Genomic DNA, 8051 nt, shown 5'->3' with positions numbered 1-8051 from the left:
CAATACTGCCCAAAGCAATTTACACATATAATGCAATCCCAATCCAGATTCCAACAACATTCTTCAAAGAGATGGAAAAAAACTATTACAAACTTTATATGGTAAGGAAAGAGGCCCAGGATAAGCAAAGCACTGCTTAAGAAGAATAAGATTGGAAACCTCTCTCCCTGATTTCAAAATTTATTACACGCTACAGTGGTCAAAACAGCTTGGTACTGGTATAATGAAAGATACATTGATCAATGGAATAGAATCAAGAATCCAGAAATTAATCCATCCACATACAGCCAACTGATTTTCGACAAAGTGCCTAAGTATATTGCAATGGAGAGGTGATAGTCTCTTCAACAGATGGTGCTGGTAGAACTGGAAAGCGCTATGCAAAAGATACCAACACAGCATGGATTAAAGACCTAAATGTGAATACCAGAATTATGAAGGCCATCAATGTAAAGATAGGGGCAAATGTGAGGTCACTATGATTCGGAACTTTACACTAAACAACAAAACAACAAATGGATATGAGAAGAAAAAAACTTCTATCTAATCCATAAATGTGTTCGATGCATGACCTCATAGTTTGTGACTTAACTGATGTTTCTCACCTGTTCTTTGTTTTTGAACTATTATAAATTGAGTCGACATTTACAGAGGACATCATATGTTTTACACTCCACAATGTAGCTTTGGTTCGTCCCAGAGATTGCAATATCCTCAATTTAACATGACTTCGCCCACTTCTTCCTTGTATTTCTAGTCTCCTTTCTTCCTTCTTTCCCAGCATTTTTTAGTTTTTTAAGGATTAAGTAAGTGATGCTCTTTTCATGTCTAATGGCTGATCATTCAATTATGTGCATACCTCACAAGTCTGTTGAGGCCCCTTCCTTGTTGAGCAGAGAAAGACAAGCACTGAAAAGTGTTATAGACATCAGAGTCATACATTCTGTGAAACCCTGCTAGGTGAAAATAAATTTTTTATTTCTGTAGAAGGTCTTTGCTAGGAACAAATCAAAGTGCTAATTTAAAATGGATATAAAATGTGAGTAATTGCAGCTTTATGTTGTTTACATTAATTTTAACTCAACAGCACTGCTGTTGCTGACTGCACACTGTATTTTTAAAGAACTTTGATTTTCCTATTGGTTTAAACATGACTACCGCCCCCCCCCCCAAAAAAACAAAAAAAAAAAAAAAACCTGAAACAACACAATTGAAAATGTCCCTGCTTACAGGGAAGATCACATTTACACCAACAATTCAAACACATATTGTTTCATCTCATTATAATTCCCACAATTTAACATCATGTATCCCACTTTCTCCAGCAATTGCTTATTTTCATTCCTTGTTCTGTACTAACCCTTCTGAACTTTGTCCTTTGGTAAATGTTACCTTTTATTCTAAATTGTTTGATTATTCTAAGATGTGCTTACCTCTTAGATTATCATTTCCTTTATATCATTATATATATATATCATATATATCATCATTTCTGATGAAAAATGAGCCACAGAGTACTGACAGCCAAGGGGCAGGTTTGTGGGATGTACCTTTTGGTTGTTTGAATGGTTATATAATCCTGAGTGATTCGGTGTACATAACACACACACACACACAAAGGAAATGGAAGCAAATCCTGTTGAAAGATGATGCATGGAGGGGATTGTAATCATTGCAATGCAACAAAATACGATAGGATGAGTATAAAACTAATGTTCTCCCATGTAAACTATCATTCAATTCATAATAAAAACTTAAAAAAAAAAAAAAAAGAGCCACAGAAATGAATTCTGTTCTACACCAGAATGGTGACAATGGTGTATAATCTTGCAGGTTCTACCACCTCTGTCTGTTTCTTGGGGTTGTTGTTGTTTTTATGTTTTTGAGGGTTTTTCCATATTTTTCCCCATCTATCTGGGACCTTAAAATGTGATCCGTTCCAGAGCAGTGGTAGTGGTAGTCTAAACAATCTTTTTCTTCTGCTCATAGGGTCATTGAGATGTGGTCAAAAAGATAGTAATAGGGGAAGAACCAGATGTTCACGTGGTTCTTTAGTCCATTGGATTCAATGTTTCCAAGTGTCCTTGATCACCCTCGCTCTTCTTTCCTCCAGACTGGAAGAGACCATTGGTTGTACCAACTAGACTACTCTGGAGATTTAAAGATCCCAGTTGCTACTTACCAGTGTTGTATGTAAAACAATGTCTTTGATGTTAGAGACGACCATGGTCCTGAACCCCATGTCTAGCAATAAATTCCCTCAGGTGTTTGGTTATGTCTAAGAAGTTTTCATAATGTTGACTCCTGAATACTCCACCACATTAATGGATGTATTTGCAGCAATGGTACTCATATCCTCTTTCAAACCCATATATAAGCCCCCCATACCTGTCTAGCATGAATATCTATCAATGCATGTAAACAATCATCACCATTATTCCAAGTATGCGTATACACAATATTGGTCTCTGTTGCCTTTGACACACTCTTCCCTTTGTCTTCCCCTGCCTCCACCCATCTTTTTGCCTAACTCACTCTTACTATATATTACCTCCCTTTATCCAAGTTAGCATGTGGCTCCTCTCAACCTTCAAAGAAAGACTGCTTTTGTATGAGATCCTTTTCTTGACATTTTACAACAATGATCTCATAAAATAACTGTCCTTTAGAGATTGACTAATTAAATTCAACATTATGCTCTCCAGGTTAATCTATGTTATAAGGTGTTTTGCAGATTCATCATTTTTCTTTCTTTCTTTGAATTGAAAAACATTTCTTTAGAATTAGGCAGCTGGACTCCAGTTTGTTGTAGTTAAGTGCCACCGAGTGGGTTCCAACCCATAGCAACCCTGGGTTTCCAAGGCTGTAAATCTTTACGGGAGCAGAAAGCTTCATCTTTCTCCCGTGGAGTAGCTGGTAGTTTCGAACTGCTGACCTTGTGGTTCACAGTCCTATTCATAACCACTACGCTACCAGCTAGATGCTCCCAATTTTGTTTTCAGCATCTAAAGCATCATAGTGTGGAGCTGGTTGAACATATGCCTTCTTTTTTCCATCCAACTTGATCAACGTGTTGGCCTTGGCTATGTCAACGTCATAGAGCTTCTTCAACGAATTTTTTTTAATTTGGTGCTTGTTTGCATTGACATCCAAAGTAAACACAAGTTTGCTGTCATCTTCAATATTTTTTATGACTTAGTGGTCTGGGAGAACCTAGAATGACATAGTGGTCAAGCTTTCTCCTGGGGCATTGGAGCCTCAGAGCCTTAGGTCCCTGGAAGGTGGGTGATGTAAAAATATTCTTTTTATGTGTGTATCTCTGTAGATGACTTTGAGCACTGCCTCATGACCTTCTATGTCTTTACTTTGGCATTAGTTTCAAGATGGGCAGCGGCTTCCTTCCTCTTATGGGCGACATAATTGCAAAGAAGGTCATGGTATTTCTTTAATGTTGCATAGTTTCCCATGTGTTTATGTACCAAAATTTGTTTATCCATTCTTTCATTGATGGACCTTTAGTAGGTTTCCATCTTTTTGGTATTGTGAGTACTGCTGTGTTGAACATGAGTGTGCTCTTATTTTTCTAAGTTATATACTAAGAATAGGAAAGGCTTTGTATTTCTGTCCCCAAGAGTTTCTACAGTAGCTTCACCCTTTTTGCAGACCTACTGGCAGTGTATGAGGGTTCCAGTCCACACACTGTCCAATATTGGTGGTTTTCTGTTTGTTTTTAATTCAGTTATTAATTCTGGCATGAGTTGATATCTCATTGTTGTTTTGATTTGCATTTCTATAAAGCATCACAATGTGTCAGAACTGATCCATGGTACTTAACAACAACAACAAATCGCTAATGCTCATGAAAATGTCTTCATATGCATGTTGGTATTCTGAATATCTTTTCTAGAAAATGTTCATGTCCATTGCCCATTTTCTAATTGAATTGTTTGCATTTTTCTTGTTGAGGTATTGAAATTTTCTGAATATTTTACAGATTAGTCCCTTTTGTGATATGTCACTCACATTTCCCGCCCCCCAAGGTCTGTATTATTTTTTCACTCTTTTGATAAAATCTTTTGATGCACCTACCTGTCCAACTTTTATAAGGTCTTATTCACCTAGCTAGTCTTTGGCAGTTTATGTGTTTGCAGGTATGTTTGCTTTTGTATTTATAGAATGTATGATGACCCCTAAGATTATCCCTACTTTATCATTAGTGAACTATATTTTATAGTTAGATCTTTGACCCATAATGACTTTGTTTTTGGCTATGGATTGAGATATGTGTCCTGTTGTAATCTTCTGTAACTGTATATCCAATTTCACTACTATGTTTGTGGAAGAGACCATCTCTTCCTCATTTAATGTGTTTCGTCACGTTGTCAAAGATCAACTGTCTATAGGTGGATAAATGTATTTCTGGACTCTCAATTCTGTTACATTGAAATATGTGGGTGTCATTGTACCAGTACCAGGCTGTTTTCATTACTGTGTTGTTGAGATCCAGAAGTAAGAGACCTCTTAATTTGTTCCTTTTCTGTAATAGGGCTTTCCTTATCAGGTTTCTGTTCCTTTACCTGTAAAATTCATGATTAGGTTTTCCATACTGATGGAGAACTGTAGAATAAGCACTGGACTGCAAGGTCAGTTTGAGTCACAAGTTCAACTGTTCAAACACACCAGGAACTCCTAGGAAACATTATACAGGCTTATTATGCGTCTGAACCAACTCGATGGCACTTAACTACAACAACAACAACAAGGAATTATCTTGGAATCTACTTTGGGACTGGTACATATTTGCACATATCTTAGGGTAGTATTTAAATTTTCACAATATTAAATCTTTCTGACTACAAAACTGATGTTTTATCTCAAAGTAATGTAGGACCCCTCAGTGATACCAACACTGAGGACCCGAAGGTTTCAGACACACCTTACCAGTATATTCTATAGTTATGATCAGGTCCCAGAGATTTGCCCTGCCCCAGGAAAAGAACAAGATTTACAGGAACAGAAGAAAATGAAACAGACAGGGTCTGTAAAGCCAAATGGATTCCAAGGGTTCAAGATCAGGAAAAATACACAAACTGATATCCTTGTAGTTGTTGAAAAGTGCCATTGAGTTGGTTCTGACTAATAGTAACCCTTTACAGAGCTTCCAAAGAGTGGCTCATGATTTATAACTGCTGAGCTTGAAATTCAAATTGACCTTGCCATCCAGTGCACTACCCTGAAGCACCACAACAGTTCTGATCAGTTTGGTAATCCACATAATTTTATTTTTCTCTTTGTATGTAAAAATGAGACATGACTCAGCCGTAGTGTTTGATGTGAGCATTGTATGTATAGCTATCTAAAATCTAGAGAAAGAGGTACTTCCTTTTCTATCATCTTCTCCATCAACCTATGTGACATACCAGGCTCTTTGCTTTATGATCCAGATTATTGCAATTTCACCTAGAGAAACCTGTGAAAAGTATACAACAGAAATCACATGAGTACTTTTACAACCCAAAATGGCCAGGAGATGGGTCATCCGGAATAGAATAAAAGGTTGGTTCATAGCATTTCTCCCTGTGATCTGTTCTCCCTCAGCTAGAACTGGGACCAATGTTTACATTTATTTATGGAAATAACCTGGAAATCAGTTCTGATCTAAACAATGTTGGTCACGTATTGCATGGCCTTAACATGTTTTAATTGGAGAGTATCTGGCAAAACCAATTTGGTGAATATACTCCTAAACTGTGATTCATTTCTGGCATGGAACTGTTATGCCCTTAGCTTTTTCATCACAATGTATCCACCTGAAGCTCAGTTGTCTCCCTGTGACTCCATTCCAGATTCAGCGGTGATAACAGAGGGTATATGAAAGCAATCAATTGGTCTTCTCTCCACTCTGCTCCTGCTATTTTGTGGCACCATGTAGAAAACACATTCTCTTCTGTGTTTGCTAGGGTCCTATCTAAGCAATGCTTTGTATTAATTAGCTATGTTGCTATTTTAGTTTCCTTCTTTCATAACAGAGTTCAGTATTGTAGTATGTATTTGAGTGCCATCTGTAGAATGACTATTAAAATTTCCTTTAACTTACTTTAGTTCCAAAACCAAGATTTGTTTCTCTTTTGAATGCTCCTCTCATTTGTCCTCCATATTCATTCAACAGGATAACCTGACAGCAACTCAGTTGCTTGTTAAAGAATTCCCTTGATACACCCTAACCCCTTGTCTGAGTAAAGCAAATATCCCTGAGTAATTCATGAGTGATACCAATAGTGTATTGACAACTTATCTGTTTCATTCTCGCTCCTGATATTATTTAACCAGACATGGTTTACATGCTCTGTTCAGAAGTGGTGACAAGGTTATATTACTTTTATTTTCTGAAATACCATTGTTGCTTTCTTTTTTTACTTTTGGTTTTTATTGTGAATTGAGTGATAGTTTACATGGAAGAACACTGGTTTTACACTCACCATTTTATTGCAATGATTACAATCTCCTCTGTGCATCATCATTCAACAGTATGTGCTTCTGTTCCCTCTGGGGTTGTTTGTTTGTTTGGGGGAGGGTGTACACAAAAATACTCAGGAATATATATCATTTAAACAACCAAAGGGCACATTCTGCAAGCCTGCCTCCTGGCCACAGCACTCAGTCATTCTCTTTCAATGGGTCTAGAATCCTCAGCTGCTCTCTCTCTCCATGTCCTCATCTCTGCCTCCAGCTCTGATGTAGCTGCTTCTCTGGTTAGGGTCCTGCATTCCACTTGTGCCCCTCTCCCATGATGGTCCTAGGGTCTTCTGTTCCTGTATTGTAAGATTAACTACTCTCCCCTTTTTGTTATAAAACTTCTACCTTTACAGCTGTGACAGTTGCAATTAGTCATGATAACAATCACTATTGAATCATAGGAAACCATTGTTGCTTTTTTAGGGTCTTGTTTTTTTTGTTTATTTCAATTGACTTGAGATATAAAATTATGACCATATAAATTACAGATGATATACACAATTTCCTTAGTAGGGAGTGTGTAGAATGAGAATCTCTGATCAAACTGTTAGTTTATTTAAGAGGCCATTCCAAACAGCCTATACTGGATCACTATGATTTGGAACTTTACACTTAAAAACAAAATAAAAATAAACTAGATGGATATGAGAAGAAAACTTCTTGCCTATTCCACAAATAGTTTCTATGCTGGACCTCATGGTTTTAGAGGTCACCAATTTTCCCCACCTGTTTTTTCTTTTTCAACTGTCTATTGCAAATTGAGTGGAGGTTTACAGAGCAAATTATCAGTTTTGCCTTCTACAACTCGTGTAACTGTGGTTCATCTCAGTGATTGCAATACACTTAATGTGACATTACTTAGACCACTTCATCCCTGTATTTCTCATTTCCTTTATTCCTTCTTTGCAAGCCCTTGTTAGTTTTCTAAAGGCTTAGATAAGTACTGCCCTTTACATGCCCAATGGTTGGCCATTCAGTGGTGTGCGTACCTAACAGTCTGTTGTCACCCTTATATACTCATCCATTGCTTGGCTGAAAATTGAGCCATTGGGGTAAGTTCTGTTCCAGACCAGAAGGGTAACTAAGGACCACACAGTCTTGGTGGTTCCACTAGTCTCTAACCAGTAAGCCTGCCCTTCATTAATATTTTGAGTTGTGTTCCACATTTTTCACTCAGTGTACTCAGGATCTTCTAATGTGGTTCCTTTCAGAGAAGTTGATAGTGGTAGTGGCGGGGCACTCTCTAGGTCTTCTGGCCTCAGACTCATGGAGACTGATAGATACATGGTCAATCGAGGCTGTTGTTTTTGTGTGTTTTTTAATCAACATCAGACATCATACATTATAATCTGATTCTCATATTGTCCTCTTTTCTTGTTAGTTTGACTCAAGTAGTACCAGAGATAGTATGTATCTAAAATCAATTTCTAAGACAAAAAAAAAATTATAAGAATAGTTGGGGGAGAACAAACAAGATGGCGGATCAGGTGGACGTGTAGCAGAGAGCTCCGCCAACAACAACACAGAATACCCGA

Source organism: Chrysochloris asiatica, unplaced genomic scaffold (genome assembly GCF_000296735.1).
Source record: "Chrysochloris asiatica unplaced genomic scaffold, ChrAsi1.0 scaffold00556, whole genome shotgun sequence".
In the NCBI taxonomy this organism is placed as follows: domain Eukaryota; kingdom Metazoa; phylum Chordata; class Mammalia; order Afrosoricida; family Chrysochloridae; genus Chrysochloris; species Chrysochloris asiatica.
Note: the sequence above shows the minus strand (reverse complement) of the source record.